The sequence below is a fragment of the Cygnus atratus genome, chromosome 6, assembly GCF_013377495.2.
Source record: "Cygnus atratus isolate AKBS03 ecotype Queensland, Australia chromosome 6, CAtr_DNAZoo_HiC_assembly, whole genome shotgun sequence".
NCBI classification, from domain to species: Eukaryota; Metazoa; Chordata; class Aves; order Anseriformes; family Anatidae; genus Cygnus; species Cygnus atratus.
Genome location: NC_066367.1, coordinates 39,996,556 through 40,016,188, shown reverse-complemented (window position 1 = coordinate 40,016,188; position 19,633 = coordinate 39,996,556). Strand labels below are relative to the sequence as shown.

The following is a 19,633-nucleotide window of genomic DNA, read 5'->3' as shown; positions in this document are numbered from 1 at the left end:
TGGGTGCTGAAGGCTTTTTTTCCTTGATGGTGCCTAGCCGAGGGTTCTTTCCCTAACGAGCACCCTTAGTGCTCTTTTTGCTCCTTTATGAAAGACTCTTAACAAGATGGACTTCTCTGTAGGATTTGGTGATTGTGGAGGACTTCATGGGCAATCTGAGTGAGCAGAGGAGCCTCCTTCAGCAGGAACTGGGGAGACCTGCAAGAACATTGGGCAGAGGACCGCAGGATGTGGGTATAGGCAGCTGCCTGTGTGAGAAGGGGGACAGGAGTCAGCCCGGTGCTTGGAGAGCCAATGCAAGCTGCTTTCTGTTGGGTCTTCAGCCTGAAATTCGAAAGCCTGGGAACTGAAAGCAGCCCTAGCCTCGTGGTTGCAGGGTTTACAGGGTGAAGAACCCTCGTGCTGGGAGCGGAGGTCTCTTCTCGTCTGACCTTTAAAGGTGAGAGTTTTGGGGGAACTGAGCTGGAATTTCTGACTGTCTTTTCACGGATGTAAATGCCTGGCGGAGTAGTGGTGAAAAGGATGTCAGGGCAGGGTTGGTGGGACTGCATGTGTAACCAGGAGAGAGAGGGGTGAACCGCAGAAGGCCAGACGTGGCTGAGCATCCTTCAAGAAATAAGGCGCTAGCTGTCAGCTGCGGTTTGGTGCGATTCAGCTCTGTGCATACACGTACATTGCGTTCTGTGGACATGGGTAGAACAGTAGCTGAAGACGTTTCCTAGAGGCTGTAGGTGGCGTTTCTCAGTTTGCGCTTGCCTCATGGTTCCTGTGTGTGGGTTGGTGCACGCCGGTTGGTGAGCTGCAGTGCCACGGCACCGCGGTAGGTTTCTCAGGGGGAAGTCAGAACAAACGTGGTGGTGTGGGATTGTACGTTGGGTTCGGGATCATCTCACCCGAGCAGTTCCCCTGACAGCACAGGTAACAGCTCAAGGACTGACCTGACCAGCTCTTTGTTGGCGGGAGGCGCAAGGGAATCCCTTGCTCTGGCTGCGAGGAGTCGGGAGGTCCTGCGCCCGCCTCCCCGGGGCTCAGCATCGGCGGGGGTCCCGTGATGGCCCTGAGGCTGCTCAGGGAAGGGTCCCTTCTGACGTGCTCACCAGTGCGGGTATGGAAGAAATAAAAACAGCACCAGACAGACATGAACACTTAGCTGCAAATGGAAACCTTTGAGGTTTTGGTGTGCCAAGAGTGTAAAAGGGCATGAAATTTTTGTTTTTCTCCCAAAAGTTCTGAAATACTCTTCCCAAAAAAAAAAAAGTGTTAGGGCTTCTGCCATGATCTTGTTTCGGTTTCACAGGTGTCTGGTTGTATGTGAACAAAAGGATTCTCCTGAAAGTTAGCGTGTTGTATTTGTAAGAGCTGATGTGTAAAGAGGTTGCATACTGAAAACGTGCCTCTTAGCCTTAGCTCTTGAAGGTGCTTTGGCAGCGGTTTCCCTAAAACTCCCCTTCTGAAGGTGGTGCCTTCTTATAACAAGAGCCTAGATACGGTTCATTTTTTAGTTTTAGGTTTGGGCTTAGTTTTACACTGGGAGTTTTCTCATTCTTTGTATTGTGCTCCAGGCTCTGCAGGAAGGTATTGGCACCTTTGAATGGCTTGTGTGCGCTCTTTTGGGGCTGCTGAAACATCCAAGGAAGGATGTACCAAATTCAGCTCACAATGGCATGTTAATCCAAAAATGGATTTCAAGCAAGCCGGAAATGTCTGTTTTAATGCTCTCAATGTACCGGTCACAATTGGGTGAACAAGGTGTCTATTAAATGTATTAATTGACAAGTTGCTGCAGCTCCTAGTTTTTACCCAAATTGTTCCCAGGGTTACAGCAGATTCTGCAATTATCTTTTGTTCAAAGAACTGAAGAAAAAAGTTAGTCCTTCTTTGGTTAATGATTATTGTTCAAGAGGGCTACAGCAGCTGCTGTGTCAATAAGCAAGCCAACGGCAAGGGGAAGAGTTGAGGATTGTATAGCTAACCAGGATTTGTGGCTTTTTCTTCGTAATAAAGGTAAAATGGATTTTCTTACGCAGTATTTGATCAATTTCCTGAGTGACCAAAGAAATACTTAAGTATCTAAATGTTCAAGGGAGACTCTGATGTTCTGATCTTGAAAGGCCATCCTGTTACAAAGACTGGCCGTTCGGAGCTGGGAAGGCGGCGGGGCACTTCTGCGGTGTGCCCCTGTGCCCTGGGCAGTGCCAGCAGCATCGTGGGCTCGGTTCCTGCTGGCCGCAGGTGTGCTGCCCTGAGACCAGCGCACCGGCGGCAGCCTCGGTGATCTTCTGCTTGCACAACTCGTTTTCCAATAAAGATCAGATTTTTGAAGCATTTTCGTTGCATTTGTTTTGATAACTTATTCTCCTGCGTCGCCTCCTATTACAGTAAAATGTAAGCTGTAAAACCTAGAAACTGGAGTTCCTGGGCGTTAAAGCGGAGGCGTGGGGCTGTTTCGGGCTGTGTAGTGAGATGTACGCGGGGCAGTAAAAAGCAGACTTCGCTGAACAGCTGTGACTTGGGCTGCTCTTTCATGTGAGCTGCTGTTTGGGTCCTGCTCCCTCCCGTGCTGTGTACCTCCTTTGCAACGTGCTTGTGCTTTTTTGCTGCCTCTTGCCCCACGCACTTTTTGAGTCCCTTTTGCTTGGACTATTGGTTGGGGTAAGCACCTTCGGGGGCTGCCCATGCCCCTCACTGCCTGCCAGCACAGCATGCTCTCAGTAACAGTAAAAAGTCGTATTCTTACCTTCTATCCCCTCTTGTTAGTAACAAGGTTGTGTTTTGCATGGGAAATGGCCTTTAATGTCCGTATTTAGTTAGTATTATCGATACGTTCACTTATGTTGAACAGTAATTAACATTTTGTCAGAGAAGAACAAAATATAAGTGGAAAACCAGATGTAAAATCAATTATTAAAGTTGTGACTTGGTAACTTAAATCAGTTGAAGCACTTCCAGGCTGAACAGTGATAAATACACACCAAACCCTGAAATGAACAGTCCATCTCAGCAGACATAGCACGCTATTTGGGGAATTTTAGAAAACCAAGTAAAATTCCAAATAGTGTTCTTTGACCTTGAGTTTTGCTTAGCTTTTCTTTGACTCATTATGCTAACACAGTTACTCAGGGTGGTTCAGTTTGGATTTCTGTAGCTGCCTTTTTCCTGGTGGTAGCCCAAGGAAACCTCCGTCCTGCGCACCCATCCCGAGTGCAGAATTCTCTGTTCAAGTGAAGTGGCTTCTGCAAAACGGGGAGTGTGTCTTATTGGGAGTGCTGGATGGTCTGTGGATTTATCCAGCGCGTCAGCTGAGGAGGGAGGGCTGGGGTTATGAAGTGCTGTGAAATAAAGTCTTACCGATACTTATGCATTTCTAAGAATAAGATTGAATTTGAGGGAGGAGATAGGGATGAAATGGAATGAAGTCCTGAAGGAGTGTGGCAGTACCACAGAGAGCTTTACCAGCCTAGGAGGGAGCTTCTGTAAAGCCAGCGTGGCATAGCACCACCCCGGCGTTGTGGTGCGGAGAGCTGGAACAGCCTAGGAAGGATGGAAATGCTCTGTACAGTGCTAAAATAATTCTGGGCAGCGCTGCTTGCCTGAGGCAGCTCGTGTAGACTGGCTGGATTTTCAGGTGGCCAGGGATTGTTTTTACCTGTGGAGCAGTACAGACCTGCAAAGATCCCTCGCTTGTACAAATCGCCCCTCCCCAGCACTGCTAGTTTGGCAACTCTGCCCGTAGGAAGCTTACCACAAAAGTACTTTGAAGCTGTTTGATTTCTTCGCAGCCCTGCTGACGGGAGCCTCAGCGGTGCTGGTTTTGTTGCTGTGGCTCAGAGCTGACATTGCTGCTGGTGCCCCATAGCACTGCAGTGACAGCTCAGACTTCTGCGGGGGGTGGCAGATGGATCTTTTGGGCAGCTTTTAAAACCCTTTTCTGTGCAGCTGGTGCCGGGGGAACCAAGGCTGTGCTGATGTGACTGTGGAGCAGAGCCTTCGCTCAGAGCTCGTGTTCTCTGGGGTTTGTAGGCAAGAACTGCCTTATGCTCTCTGGCTCGCGTGTGGGCCTAATGCGAGGTTGTCTACCTCCAGCCGTTCAGGGATATGGCAGTTGCTGGACTTTAATGAGAGAAAACAGACAAAGTACAGAAATGAGATGTATGGTTTAATCGCTGCTTGAGAAGGACAGCTGGAAGGTAATGCACAGTTTCAGGTCCCTATAAACAGCTGCAGGTAAGAAGTCATCCTTTATAGAGGGCTGTTATTTAAAGATCTGTTATTAAGAATTATGTTTCTTGCAGCAGTGTTTTTTAACCAGTGTTAACCTGTGTCCAGCAACACTTACCTTCATCAAAACCCAGATGCTGCATTGTTAAACGCTTAGGGTCATAGCTAAAGATCACAACTGACTGGCACCTGGGCTGCGCTATTCAGAAGGTGACAAGGAAAAAGAACAAAGGGTGTTGAACTCCGCTACAAAAAGTGGTTAGATTGTGCACTGCATTCGGTTATAAAAGCTATTTTAAACCCCCTAAAAAAGTGTGAGGGTGGAGGAGGAAGGCAGTTGTCTCTGATTAGTCTGCTGAAGTGCCCTGAATGAGATCCCACCCCAGGCCCCAAGTTGCTGTCTGTTACGCAGCTGGAGGAGTACATGTTTCAGGCACCAGTTGGCGTCACCTCCCTTAACTTCTTGCTTGGAACTTCTTGCTTGGACGTTAACACAAGTTCAGTCTAAACCTTTTGTAAGCAAGCTGAAAATCATCTGCTATGTCGTGTATGTGAGTTCAAGTAGTGTGGAAGGTAGCTGAAGGAGGTGACCAAGAGTGTCTGTGCATTGGAAGGCAAATGAAAAGGTAAGGATAGGGGAGTTTCCAGAAAATGGGGTGAAAATGATCCCTATGGAAGTCTTGAAGGGAGTGAAAATGATCATGGTGACAAAGCACGCAATAAGAAGAGAAATCAAAGTGCTTTTTCTTAGTTAGATGATTCATGCCATGTAGTTTTTGTAGCCATCTAAATTTTGGTTTAATGTCCTGCTGTAAACTAGGTGTTAAGAAAATGCTGCAATGTTCTTTTTATTCAGGAAAATTCTGGGCAGAGAGGTTTTATTTGATTGTGTAAATGGGTATTCATGGAAAACAAATCTGACCAACAAATAACTTGATGCTGTAGTGGTTTGTGAGTTTCAAACTCAGCTAGCCATGGTCTTGATTATTTTTCTTCTGGGATTCCGAGAAACATTACTTGGTCTTTTCTGAAAAATGCTGTCAGGACAAAAAAGTCCCTTCCATCAGAGAACAGTAAGATGTGCTAGGGCTTTGATCAAATGAGTGCAGTCTTACCCACATCTGTGGCAAATGCTGCACACACACGAGGTAAATGACTGTCCCGCAAATGGGCAAGGATGACTGCTCGTAGGAGCTCAAACTGTCAAATAAGTTCACGTTGTTCAGGAAGGTCTGGGAGTTAAGGAGATGTTTTAGTAATTTTTGTCTATTCATACAATGGATACAGATGGCTGATATGTTTAAGGCAGCGATGACAAATGTGCACCCTTGGCTGTAGCTGGCCTGTTGCGCTTAGCAGCGTGTAGCTGTGTGCGGACGCGGGTGGTGCTGCTGCTCGCGGTGCTGGGGCTCCCGAGGTACCCGTGTTACCCCGTCCTTCCTTCGAAAGAGAAAATGGCTGTGGAGTCAGCGGGTGCCCCAGGAACAGCCGACAGCTGCTGTAAAGCACAGGTCTGTTAAACCCGTACTAACTTCTGAAGTGTTACATAGAGGTTGTTTTTTTTGTGGGCGTTCAGTAGCAAATCAGCCTTTGAGTGCATGCTGTTGCTGCTTCCTGAAGTTGACTGAAGTTGGCAGGAGATGTCTGTCTGAAGCTGATCTTATTGCTGTGAGATTCTGTTAAAATGGCTGTACAGTGCAGCGGTCGGCACTCTGTCCTTTCCCTTACTGAATGGAATCCATCACGCCGCTATCAGCTAGGAGCTATTTTAATTGGTTTCCACTCAGCGTTACGTTAAAACTCCGCTGGATGTAGAAATTCCCAGCATATATTTTGTTTGTTCCTGAAACCGCATACTATGGCCTGCTTTGGTGGTTCACATTCACTTAATGTGATTGTCAGCTGAAAAAAATACTGGCCTTGGCAGCGCTTCAGCAGCACGGCAGCTTCCTGCAGCCCGTTCCTCGGGGAGGCCTGCCCTGCTGCTTGGAGATGAGCGGGCCTCCCCCGGTCGTGGCCGCCGCTGAGCAGGAAGGGCAGAGAAGGAAGCACAGCCTGGTGCTCCCGCCGATGGGGCCGGGTTTCGGGGTCCTGCTGGGGTCCTGCTGTCAGGACGGTGCTGCTGGTGGCTGGAGGCAGCCGCCGCAGCCCCTCTGTCTCGGGCCGGGCGAGCGCTGTGCCCCACGGCCTGTTGCGGGGAGCCCGGCCCGACCCGCCTCCCACGGCGAGCCCCGAGTCCCTGGTCCTCGGCGCACCGGCTGGTTAGAGAGTAACCAGCAGCCGTGGCTTCTGTTAATTAACTACTGAGAGTTAAATAAATGTTGTTGGAAAAACTAGTCTGTGTTTGTTTGGCACGTCTTCCTCCAGAGAAGGCTGGTGCTAGTTGGTACATGCTTGACTCCTGTGCGTGTCTGTGGCCCGGCTTTCTGTTTTTTCTCTATATTGATTTTCATGATCCGCTGAATGTGATCTAAGCAGAAAGCACACTTTACCAGGCAGCTGTCTCCAGTGTCACTTAAGTGGGACATAACATGTATGCTGCAATGGCGCCAGTATTTTTTCCATTACTTTATCAAGCAACACACACCAGTAGTATTTCTTTGTTTAATTTCCTTCTCTAGGTCACTGGTATGTCACCTTTCTTTTGTTTAAGGAGCTATGGTAAATTCTTACTCTAAACTTTCATATCAGTTTTGTTCCTGTTATTTTTCTGATAATCCTTTTTGAGGTTATTTTGAAGTGGAAAAGGTTTTACATTGTGCTGTCTGTGTGAGGGACTTTTTCTTCCCTCCCAGCAGGGCTGTTTTGGAAGGTACATATGGGAAACTTGGATAAAAGCAGAAACATTTAATGCTCTGGAAACTGATGTGTAGCTTTTTCCAGTTTTAATCTGTCTCCCTTCTTTGTACGGCAAGCTGAAGTTCCAGATGTTGTTTTGGCTTGAAGATAGTGAATGGAGGGGAAAAAAATAAGCATTCTTAATGTTAACAGAGTCAGACTGGCTGGTTCTGTACTGACAGGAAAATGGAGAGATAAAAACTCCATTAATGGTGCATGCACTGCCTAAGTAGCCAATAAAACAATGCTGTCTTCACTGGAAATAAGTCCCAGATTGGCAGTGATCAGTGCCAACTGTGAGAGGAGACAGCTGCAGAGACTGAAGTATTAAAGGAAAACTAAACATTAACTTGTTTGTATAGCAGTGGGGTTTGTTAGGGTGTGCAACCCTTTTTTTATTTTTCCCCAGTTAAAAGTTAATTCTTAGTCCCCTTCCTTCTCCCCTGCCAACAAGCCTTGGTCCTGCCCGCTCACCTCCTGCAGCGTGCGAGGTGGCGTGTGCCTGGGTGCGGGAGGCTGGGGTGGAGCGACCGCAGTAAATCCGGACTTTGCGTACATTTTGGGGGCGGGTGGTCTCATGGCCCCTGTGGCATCCGTCCCATCTTGGGGCACCCGTGGGGCTTCGGAAGCGCTCTGCTTGCTGCGAGGTGGTTTGGGCCCACGTGTGCTGGGCTCCTCCGGGGGCACGAAGGTGCCGGCTGCTTGCTGTGCAGCTCCCAGCAGCAGCACGTGCTGAGCAAAACTGCTGAGACGCTTACTGGGTACAGACGGTGGCCAGGAATGCAGCTTCCTGTGCTGGCCTACAGATTGCGCGTTGTGCTCTGCTGGCTTTCCGTGGTGTGAGGGTAAGTACATAAACATGCGTCCCGTCTTTTCCTGACTCGCTCCTCCTGTCATGCTTATTTTGAAAATGTACGAGCAGTTTGTTTTTTAAATGACTGTTCCAGTTCTGCTAATTTCTTCCTTTGGAAAAAAAAAATCCATTGCTGAGACTAGAAAACAGAAGTTTCTGGTCAGTGGGCAGCTTCCCCTGTCGTCTGCCCCTTCAAATGTGGTTCAGATGTCCTTCAGTCTTTTTTACCTTGGTGAGCAGCTGCTGTAAGAGATCCTAGGTGACTTAAGCTGTTCAATACCATAAAGCTAAAGTTACTTGTGCTTACGCTGACTCACTGAAGTTACAGAGGTGTCTGAAGTCATGTCTGTGTTTGCTGCTGGGGATCGGGATGACTCGTCCACGTCACAGTTGGCGTACTTTGCTGAGACAAGGGCTTGTTTTTGTGCGGTGGTGGGTGTGGAGGGAACTGGTGTGTGTCGGTGTAAGCCTTACAGACAGTTGGTGTGCGTGCAGTCGTAGCCAGCTGGATGCGTGCGTTAACACAGGCTAGGATTGTAATGATTTAGCCTGTTTTGCCTTGGTTTTGCCCCAGCAGTAGGAGTCTGTGCCTGGAGCTGGTTATCAGAGTGGCTGTGACTGTGCAAGCACTGCCTGGTGCCACAGGAGCTCTATCCTTGGAAACCCTACAGGAGTGGGATGCAGGAATTGCTTCAGAATAAGCAGGCTGTTGCAAATGTTTGCAGGAGATGTGGAAGATGCGGAAAGACTGCCTGGGTCTAGGAGGCTCTGCCGTCTACCTTTGTGCGGCTCTGCATTCCTCTGCTTGGCTGCCCGGAGGCAGTGGTGGGGTGTCTCGCTCATGTGGTTCGTGATTCAAGCCAAGCCCAGATGTTTTCGTGCCCGGTCTGGCCTATTTTCTGAGAATAGCTTCAGATCCCTCAGTCCATTTTGTTGTGGTTTCCTTAGCGTCTAGTCCAGCTAGGCTGGGATGGTTCCTGGCATAAGTGCATGCTCATAGGCAGGCATGGCAGCGATGCTTCACCTCCGCAGCCGTGTTCCTGCAGCCCGCAGAGCTCTCAGAACTAGACCCATGCTGCTGGGAACCTGAGACTTCTTTGTTTTTTCTTTGAGTGGGAAGCTTTGCACTGTGAAACTCAGTCTGTTTTATGGCCAGGAGATAGGTGAAAAGTGGGTGGGTTCCTGTGGAGGTAGGTCTGGCCTTGCTGATTACTGACCTGACCCATCCTTTGCATTTCCACAGACCTAAGGAGATGGAAACCTTCTGACACTGATTGTTGGACCTCTTCATCGATATTACCAGCTGCACTGAGGGGTTGATAGAGTAACTATCCAGGGCATCCAAAATCTAGTTCATTGTAGCTTTGGAAATGATCTTTTTATGGGAGCAGTTTGCTTGGAAGTTTTTCTATATTCACTCCTATAACTCATGTACTCTCATCTCTGAGAAAAATGGATTTATGCTGAATTCTTCTTGACACTGAAAAAAAAAAAAGGTCTGTGGTCACCCCCTGTATGAAAGATGCTTCTCTCGTATTGGATTCAGAATGGTCTCTTAATCCATCATGTCCCGTTTAGTGAGGTGAGCTCTCGACTCAGAGCAGACGTGGGCACTTCCTCTCTGAAGCAGCTGGAGAAGGTTCTCCCTGACTTGTATTCAGTCTGTTACAACGATTCACAACGATCACGGATGGATCCTCTGTGTTGAGATTTTGAGCCTTGGGAATTGCCAGTGGATGTATGTTACAAGCTCGCTTTGATCAAGAGAGTACAGCTTAGTTTGTGTCTGATCACAGATGAGTGACTTCTTGATGGTCTTTCATTCAGCAATCCAAAGCTGCGCTTGCCTGTGAAGAGAAATTTAGCTTGCATTTTACTCCGGACTTGCAGTTTGCAGCTAGAAGTATGTGCAAGGTCAGTCACAGTAATTCAGCTGGTGAATAGTAATTTGATCGATTACTTCTGGCATCTCTTAACAGCAATTAAAATGTATGGAACAGTTTTCTGAAAATACACAAGTACAGTCAGGTTTGGCAAGGCCGTGTGGGATGCATGAATTTGAAAGCTTATAGCTGAATAGATGAAAAGGGAAGACATTGCACAGAGCTCCGGTAAGAAGAGTCAGAACTGTAGATATTTAGAATTTGTTGTAGGGAGCAGTGACAAGATGCCCGATTATTAGACTGAGGGTTGTGTACTATGGCAACGATGAATGTCTGTTGGGACTGTGAAAAGATAATTCCTAATTCCTTTTACCAGGAGGGACAGAGATGTTTGCCTGGAAGATCAAGAAGAGTGTGGCTAAAATGGTAATTAAGGAATATCAGGAGATAGTAATTTGGAAAGAAGGAAAGGTCTGGACTGGAGAACAACTCAAGCTCTTTCAGCGTACAGGTCTGGATGGTAGCTGGATCAGTGTTTGTAGGCAAGGCTGGCACAGGTGAGACTCGAGAGGAACAGAGATGGAGACATGGTGGAGGTTGCAGAGCCTTATGAAACCTTGGGTGAGAAAGGAGGACAGCTTCCAGGATGCGGTGAGGCAGCAGGAGCAGAGCAAGGGGAAAGGAGCAACGTAGAGTCGTGCTGAGCAAAGGGTAAAGCTGTGGTGTGAAGATCACCAGTAAAATCATTAGTAACCAGGTTAGTGTCACTGCTCGGGGAGGGACAGGGATCTCGTTGGAGTTCTAAGATGGGGAGAAGAATAAAGCTGTTCGCTACGAGTTCCTTCAACTCATCTTTGAGTTGCTTCATCGTGAAGCGATGGTTGACCCCAGTGTCATGTTTCTAGATGTAATGAAGTTCTGTACGCCTCTGTGAGGTGTTGTCCTGCATGTACGATGTCCCTGGAAGCAGAAGAGTTGCTGGGGCAGAAGCTCGGGTGGTGTTTGGGCTGGTGCACGTCCCTGGTATGGCTCTGCTTTGAAGCAGGAAGATGGACCACCGTGCCTGTAGTGTAATCTGATCTCTGTACTTTGTGTTGAAGAACAGAAGAAAATGGCTCTGGCCTGTCCAAACAGGCAAGACCAAATTGTAGAACAATATTGCTAAAACGCTGTGGTGGTGTAATATAATCTCTGAAGAATTCTGCTTTCTCATGTAGCAGGGTGTTTCCTTCTTTCTGGACTGCTAATTACATTCAGCTTTTTGGACTTCAGAAGTAACAGTTAATGAAAGAATCTGATGAAACAAAAGGCTGCTCAGGGACACGTGCCTACGGAGCGTTAGGAACTTCTGTTCTCAGTCTGATTGCTCTAAAAATATTTTGTTAATTTGTATCTGGCTTCCTTTGGCTCGCTGATATCTTGGCGTAGTTAAGCTTTAAAGTGTGTGCAAAACAACCACCTGACTCTTTCACGTCCCTTAGCCTTCCCTGCTTGCCCATCGCTCCTGAAGAACGCCGTGCTAGTGCTGCGTAGTCCATCGGGGCGAGCCGGAGGTGTGAAGCTCACTGCCCTGAGCCCTTCCCTCCGTGCCCAGCCATCGAGCAGGGCTGTCCCGCTTGGCACCAGCTGTCCTGCTGGTTTTTGTGGGTTTGGTGGCTTCATGTTAGTGAACAGCTCTGTTTGCTGGGTCTAGCTGCAGTTGTTCTGCCAGAGCAATTAAATGGATTAAAATATATATATATATATATATATATATATATATATATATATATATATAATTTTTTCAGCTGAATTGTGTCAAAATACCATGAGTTTCATTCTGGTTAGGATGCTTGGGCTAAGGGTCATAAGTAGAGTGTTCTTGTGTTGACATTGCAGACAATGTGAAAGTAGTCGTGGAGGTTCAGATTTTCGGGCAGGCAGTCCGGGCTGGGACTACTGATGTGCGGATGAGGTTCCTTACTGGGGATGAAACACCAAAATAGATGAGGGGTCACCGAGTGACCACAGTGCCCGAGTGCTCCGGTGCATTCCTCGAATTCCCTTACTTGGTGTTTGACTCTTAAATGATCCAGCCTGATAACATCAGAGGCTGAAAATAAAAGGCATTTGCACCTTTTAAAGTCCCTGCATATGTGAAAACAGAACTAGCCCGCAGTGAGACACCGCTTAATACATCTGGAGGATTCAGACTGCATTTTCTTCTGGCTGGGCTTGCCAGAGTGAGAGGTGATCATTAAATACTGTTCACATTATATAATCAGGCCCTAGCTACTACGCTAAAATAAACCAAAACATGGTAACAGCCCAAGACTAAGATGTGTATTTAAAACGTGGGGGTGGGAGGGAGGAAAACAAACAAATCAAACTGCTGTGACTTTGAGGGGGGGAAAGGACTTTCCCTGCTGAGTCCAGAGCTAAAGACTTGTTTTCAGAAATGTTTTATGTTGGCTGAGGTGTTCAGAAAGAAACTTTCGATAGGCAATCTGATAATATTAAAAGTTAATAAAAAGACTTTAAACGTCCTGCTCTTACTTTAACAGTTGTTGATTTTTATCTATGCTGCAACTTCAACATTCATGTATTTTTGGTGAAATTATAACGTAATTCTCTGGAAGAGGTTAAAAACAAAGTGCAGGTCAGGGCTGTGTGGGAATATTTGGTATCACAGCAGAGTTCACAAACCATGACACAGCCTTGGACTTCTCTAGGGTTAGGAACTTGACATAAGCGCAGTGGTTTTAATGCCTGGTTTCAGTCCAGCATGGTGATGAAGCATTTGACCATATGGTAAAGCTGCAGTGCAGAGAGATTTTTGCTATACCCTATCATGCTGATGTTTTGAAACTTTTCCAAAGTTGATCACGGTTGTTCAGGTTTTCAAGAGCAAAATGTCATTTAAAAGGAACCTATTTATCATAGAATGGCTTGGGTTGGAAGGGACCTCAAAGATCGCGGAGTTCCAGCCCCCCTGCCATAAGAAGGCATGCCACGCACTAGATCACGTTGCTCAGGGCCTCATCCAACCTGGCCTTGAACACCTCCAGGGATGGGGTATCCACAACCTCTCTGGGCAACCTGTTCCAGTGCCTCACCACCCTGTGAGTGAAGAATTTCCTCCTAACCTCTAATCTAAATCTCCCGTCTTTTTGTTTAAAACCATTCCCCCTCGTCCTGTCGTTATCCGATTGATCAAAGAGTAGCTCTCCATCTTTTTTGTAAGTCCCCCTTTGCAGTGAGGTCACCCTGAAGCCTTCATTTCTTTAGGCCGAACAGCCCCAGCTCTCTCAGCCTTTCTTCGAAGGAGAAGTGCTCCAGCCCTCTGAGCATCTTTGTGGCCTCCTCTGGACCTGCTCTAACAGCCCCACACCCTTCTGGTGCTGGGTCCCCAGAGCTGGACGCAGGACTCCAGCTGGGGCCTCACGAGGGCAGAGCAGAGGGGCACAATCCCCTCCCTCCCCTGCTGCCCACCCCTCTGGTGATGCAGCTCAGGACACAGTTGGTCTCTGGGCTGCAGGCGCGCACTGCTGGCTCGTGTCGAGCTTTTTGTCCCCCAGGACCACCAAGGCCTTCTCTGCAGGGCTGCTCTCAGGGAGTTCTTCCAGTCTGTACTCACGTCTGGGGTTGCCCTGGCCCATGTACAGCACCCTGAATCGGACTCGTTGAACCTCCTTAGGTTCACGTGGGCCCCCTTCTCCAGCCTGTCGCGGTCCCTCTGGGTGGCTGTTTGTACCTTCTCAGGTATTTGTACCTTCTCAGGCTGGGGCCTGCCAGCAGCAGGGCAGCCTGGCTGCAGGGCTTTGAATCCGGCCTCCGTCGGGAGGTAGCTGGCAGCTGGGTGGTGAAAGGAAAGTGAAAGTGAACAGCAGGCACAGCAGGCACGGAACTTGGTTTCGGCCTAGAAGCAGCACAAAACAAACAAAGCCCTGGAGTGATGTTCTGAGTGCCTTTATTTGGCAGATTGTTATCTTTGCTCAAAGTCTGTTTTATTTGGAGAGCTGGGGAGTGGTGATGGAGAGCTCCCTTCGGTCTCCTTCTCTCGCGGGGACCCGAGGAGCATTTTCATGGTGACTCCAGACGAGTCCATGGCTCCGCTGCCACGGGAGCTGTCTGCCCCCACCTTGCGCTGGGGTCTGGGGGCAGGTCCCTGGCAGCGAGCTGAGGTGGGGTCTGGGCCGCAGGCCCTCGGCAGCGAGATGCGCTGGGGGAGCGCAGCGGTGACCAGGGCGCCCGGGCAGCTCACCCCGCAGCCTCGCAGTCAGGAGGGGAGGGAAGGGCAGGAGTGTGGTCGTGACGGCGGCGAGCCGAGGACAGGGCTGCAGGGCCGGTCTTGGCTCCCCTGTCTTACACTGGTCCCAGCCGGTTGTGAAACCGTACCCTGCTCAAACTTGACTTTGATCTTGTGTTGAAGCGCATGCCCCTACCGTGCAGATATGAATTAAGCTTGGTGATTCTGCCCATACCTCTTGTTTCTGTCATCTGCCAAGGCAAACGCGCCCAGAATGGGGTATAAGCAGTGTTTGGTAGTGCATCTGAAATGCCTGCAAGCTGCAAAAGTGCATTTCTGCTGAACTCTTTTGTCACATGCTGCATGGATAAAATCTTCATTACAAAGCGTTGCCTGCTGGGTGAAAGCAGGCCAAGTCTGAACGAGGTTGACTTCAAACAAGCTAAAAGCAGGTAGCTGTCAGTGTGCATTTTTTTTAATGGCGATGTTATGATACGGAAACGGCTTTTACATACAACTTCTGATAACTTGTCAGTTGAAAATATTTGTTTGGATCTCGTGCACAGCTATAGTGGATAAATCCAGGTTTTGTGTTTAGGGTGGAGAGAGTTTATTAAAGTTCTGTGCTGAGATCTGACAGCAGATACTGGCTACTGAGAAAGTACTTTTCCCACCAGAACCGTTCTGTTTGGTGGTAAGATTTGAAAGGTGGGTGTTTTTCTTGCCTCTTGTGCCCAGGGTCCTGACACAAATGAAGCTGCCAGATGTTAATGGAAATTGTTGGATTTGTGTGGGCATTTGGAACGGCCTCAGCATAGTGAGTGGTGCCCAAGGTTGTCTGTAATTCTCAATTGTTTTTAACAGTGAAAATGTCCGTGAAAATTTCCACCGCACACTACAAAATAGCCTTTTTCGTGGCACTTGCAGAACGCAGTGCTCCCCTCTAGCAGCAGCCGTGTTCCATGTAATACCTGTGCAGCAATAAAATGTGTGTAGTATAATCAAACAACATCTTTGTCTAATGCTCAGGGTGCTTAATGAGCTTTTGAAGTATGTGAGAAGCAACAATAACAGGTATATCTGACGTGCATGTCTCGAATCAATACCTGCCCGATGCCTGAGACATGGAGATGAAGCTACGTCATGCTTGGCTGTCTCATGAAATTGCTTGCAAATGCACGCTTGCTCTTTGCCTGCATAAACGAACCCACGTGCAGTTGGCCCTTTGCTCATGTGGGACCGTACCGAAGCAGTCAGCAGTGATACACGTTGGGACTTTCAGATCGATATAAAAACACCTGTGATTGTGATCGCCTGAGTAAGCCCTCCCTGTCAGGCTGCCTCCGACAGCCACACGGGCGCAGTGTCTGCCTACAGCCAGGGCTTCTGCTCTAATGACAGGCCTCTTCTCCCTGATGGCTCCCTCAACCCCCCAGAGGTTTCGCTGCCCACGCGCGGGGTTGCGATCCCAGCTGCTCACCAGCTGACCCGCGTGGGGACCCGGCCTGGGGCTTGGGCTCTTTGTGCCCCTTGTGCACCCTGGGCCTTGGGCTGCCCTGCTCGTTCCTGGGGTCACCCCTGCCCTGGGCGCAGGCGAGCTCTGCCCTCCCCTGCCGCTGGAGCAGTGGGTGTTGGTGCGACCCGGGCCTCCATCAGCCGCTCACCAAGCCGCTGGTGCTGCTGCTGCTCCTGCTTTGTCCTCTTCTGTCCTCTTTCCAAGTGGCAGTGAAGGCTTCCGTGCTTCTGGCCGGCTTTTGCCTAGGTAAGATATTTTTTCCTCTTAGATAAATGTTTTTTGTTTTTCTTTTCCCCAGACATTGTGGATGTACAGCATGGGAGAACAAGTTAGAAACAATTTCTGTGATCGGTATGTCAGCTGAGGGCAGTGGGTGACAGCACAGGCAACACATGTATTCTTACTTACGTATGCCAGGAGGGAGACTGAGCAGGATTTTATTTCTGTAAGTTACTCTCATGTGTGGTTACGTCTTCCTTTTAAAACGCTAGGGGGTGGCTGTGCATGGGGATATTCAGAGCTGTACCTTGGTAAGAAGGAACTTGTAACTTTCATTGATGTTTTACATTCTAGGGGTTGTTCGCCTCCTGGCGATTTTATTTGTATTCAGCAGTGTCAGGGCTTTGCTTTGCATGTGATGGGGATAGGGGAACCAGCACCTTGCATGCTTCACAGCCTGCAGTCTGTGGCCGTTTGAAGCACTTAGCCTCTCGAGGTGGCAGTCCTTTGTGAAGTTCCTTGAGCTGTAGTGTACCGATGTGTGCCCGGTGCGCTTGCAGGTGGGTACCAGGCAGAGTTCGTGGCTGAGTTTTCATCTTGCTGAATTTTGGCAAGGCAGGAGCACCCACGTCCGCCAGTCTCTGGCACTCAGAGTGTCTTTATGTGCTGCTCTGAGGCAGCTTGTTCATTCGTGTGAGCTTCAATTCAAACAACCGAACGTGAATTATTACTTTTCAACGCACATCTTTCCTTTTAAAGACATGGCTGTTGATGAACTTAGCTTGTGTGTGGCTACTGTGGATGGTAGAATTACAACCCAGTATTGTGGATGTTTTCTTTTGATAAAAATCTGGCGAGGTACATGCAAAATATGTACAGCCCTTGGGCTCTTGGCCAGTTGCCACCAGGACTGTCAGTGATATGTGGGTGCTTCTGATCTCGTCAGAGAAGTCTGAACTCCTCTAATAGTTTGTGTTCCCATGTCTGTGTCGTATTAAGATGAAATGCAATCTGAAATTTCTTCTCTAATTGGACTTGCTCTCTCGTCTGGCGCGTTCCTTGCTCTGCCAGGGTGGTGGTTTCAGAGACCAAACGCAGCCTCCAGCAGCCCGTGTCGGTGTCAGCCCCAGCTCCGCGTCCTGGGGCTGCCTCCTCTGCCGCACTGGGCCACGGAGCAGTGTCTGGGGAGGAGACAAATGGTCATCTTAGGAAGAAAAGAGGAAGGGATATGTATTTGCTGTGGAACTGGAAAAGGCGTGGGGAGCAGGGTTTTCAGAACAGAGCCTTTAAAATTTTGGGACTTGATGAATAGAAACCAAGAATTCTGTCAGTTCTTGAACATACAAGAATTAGTTGTGCATCTGTATGTTAAACTGAGTACTCTTAACTGCATGGTTTCTGACACATTCCTGCTTATTTATGCTCCTGAAAAGTTTACTTGATCTTTTCTTAGTAGTCCAGAGCTGGCTTTCTAGTAATACCTGCCCGATCTGCAGCTAGGTTCGCTCTGTTGTGTGCAGTTCCGCAGATGTTTGGGGATCTGTTAGCTGCCACTTTACAAGTGGTTCTCTATTATGACCTGTAGCAAGTTTCAGATTTTCTAATTATGTGCTTTTCTAGGGGAAAATGTGAAATATTTTTTTTACTGTACGTAGACAGGAATTTCCAGAATCCTGTGTCCAGCTCTGCCATACAGCTTCTGAGATTGGGGTGGTAGGAAGTATGGCACGGAGTGCAGGAATCACAGGTGCTCATGTTTTGAATGCCATCTAGTGGTTATCGCAGCTGTGATAACTCTCAGCGTAGGACATGCCAAAGGGTTGCAGACAAATAACAGGGAAGATTGATATGTCTAGAAAGGAAAATAAATGTTATGCATTATTCGCTGGTTGCTTTCTAGTTCCTCTTCCTTTGTCTGGATGAAATCCCACTCCCTCCCTTGAGAAGAAGTTCTCGTGGACTAGTCACCACCTGGTGTTTGAATCTGTGTGCTTACGTTGCTATGGAGATTTATTAAAGAATGTTTTGTTCTTTATGTTCAAATTTATTTTCCTTCTCTAAACAAATAGTAAGTGGAAGAGACATGCTTGCTGGTGTTACTTGAGACAGATTTTTGTTCTTATGTACATTAAGTGCTTTAAAAATAAGCCTCTTGTTAAAGCAGTGGGGGCAGAGCCTTAAACTCTCTCCCTGCTGCGTTTGCAGTTTGCGACTGGGATAACCTGACAACGCAGCGGAGCAGAAGCCTGGCTGCGGCCGCGGCGCTGCGTGCGGGCGTTGGGTCTCCTTTGAAGGAGCAGCGGGCGGGAGCCGCAGGTCCCCCCCGTCCCTGCGCCCCCGGCTGCCGCGTGCGGCCGGCTCCCCGGGCTTATTTTTAACCGCTGATGGAACAGGCGCAGAATGGCAGCCAGCGAGGGGCCGCGGCAGCTCCGAGGTGCCTGGCAGGGCTTCAGCTGTGCGGTCAGCGCAGGCCGGGGCTGGTGCTGGCAGGGCTGGCGGCAGGCCCCTGCTCCCGCCGCTAATCCCACCCGAAACGTCCTGCTCTCCTGCAGCAGGGGGCAAGGAGTGGTCAAGGTTTTAACGTAGGTAAGGGCTGCTTTTTAATTCTTAGTGGTTACTCTCACTCTCAGGTCACTTCTGAAGGAAAATGCGAGTCGTGTGGTGGAGGCCAGCGGCTCGCTCGCAGCTCCTTGCTCCCCAGGCGCCGTGCCGAGGCCGGTGGTGGGTGCGCTGGCACAGCTCCGTGCGGCAGAAGCAGACAGGGTGCTCTGAGACGCCCGGGAAGAGGAGCGCTCACAGGGCCGGAGCTTTGCAGAAGCAGGGTTTAACGCCGAGGCCGGCACAAGTGGTTGTGGTCTGCCGGGCGGCTCGGCAGGCCTCCGCGGGGCACGGGGTCGGGCCGAGGCTCCGCCGACTGAGTCACAGCCGCTTGTGCTGGCCGCACGCGGCTCCTGGTGCCAGCCTCGGCGGCGTGCGCTTGTTTAGCAGAAGTCCTGGTGTCCTTCTGGGTGTGCTCTTCTGTGAAGTCATCCTTGAGCTGTGCTGCGCAGGAACCTTTCACAGTGCTTTGGACAAGGGATCAGGAACGACTGCTGTCACCGTGGTTTTGTGGCCTTTTTCCTTATTTAATCTGTTTGCCAAGGTCTGCTTAAAAATTGTTATGCTTGCAGATGAACTGCTGGCTGTTACAGCCCACGCTGGCTTTGTCCTGGTGCACAAGTGTGGGCAGGGGGATGTGGGGAGTTGGGGGGTGCGGGGCTGGCTGTAGCACTGTGCCAGTGTTGCTGCTCACCTGCTGAGATGCAGAGCAGTCGCTGCGGGTGGTGGGCGGCAGCATGGGTTTCCCTCCTCCCCATCCCTCTGGGAAATAAAAGGCCAGGGCTTCCATATGATGTTTGTCTTTTTTTTTTTGTCAATCATTTTGGATATCAATTGTTTGAAAAGAAAACAAATACTTGCAATTTTTTTCTGGTTTCAGTATGCAGGCTGCTTCCTGTGCTTTCAATCCCTTCTCTCCAGCCTGCCTTCAGTTCAGTTCCGTGCCTTTAATCTCATTTCCTAGCAGAGCTCAGCCAAGTCCCTCGCTGCCCCCTTCGCTGCGCCCTGTTCCTGGCGGGCGCCAGGCTGATGTGACTGGGTGTTGGAGGGCCCGTGGGTGCCGATGGTTGCAGGAGAGGGGCAGTGGGCAAAGCTGCGGCGCGTGGGTCTCTGAGCACACGCAGCGCTGGGGGCGGTGTGACGGTGCCCCGCCGTGAGGAAACAGTGAGCTCTGCTTTTCCTTAACCAGGCGCTGGAGGATGCAGCCACGAGCTGCAGACCGGTAGGACACCAGGGAACTGCTCAGCACTTCTGGCAGAGCAGCGCGCTGCTGGTAGTGT

General features: G+C 49.3%; 1 protein-coding gene across 1 annotated transcript in view; it reads left to right on the top strand.

Moving 5' to 3' along the window:
* ACVR1 (activin A receptor type 1) overlaps positions 1 to 19,633 on the top strand; it is a 64,862-nt gene that overhangs the window by 8,341 nt on the left and 36,888 nt on the right. The gene's annotated exons all lie outside the window — the stretch shown is intronic.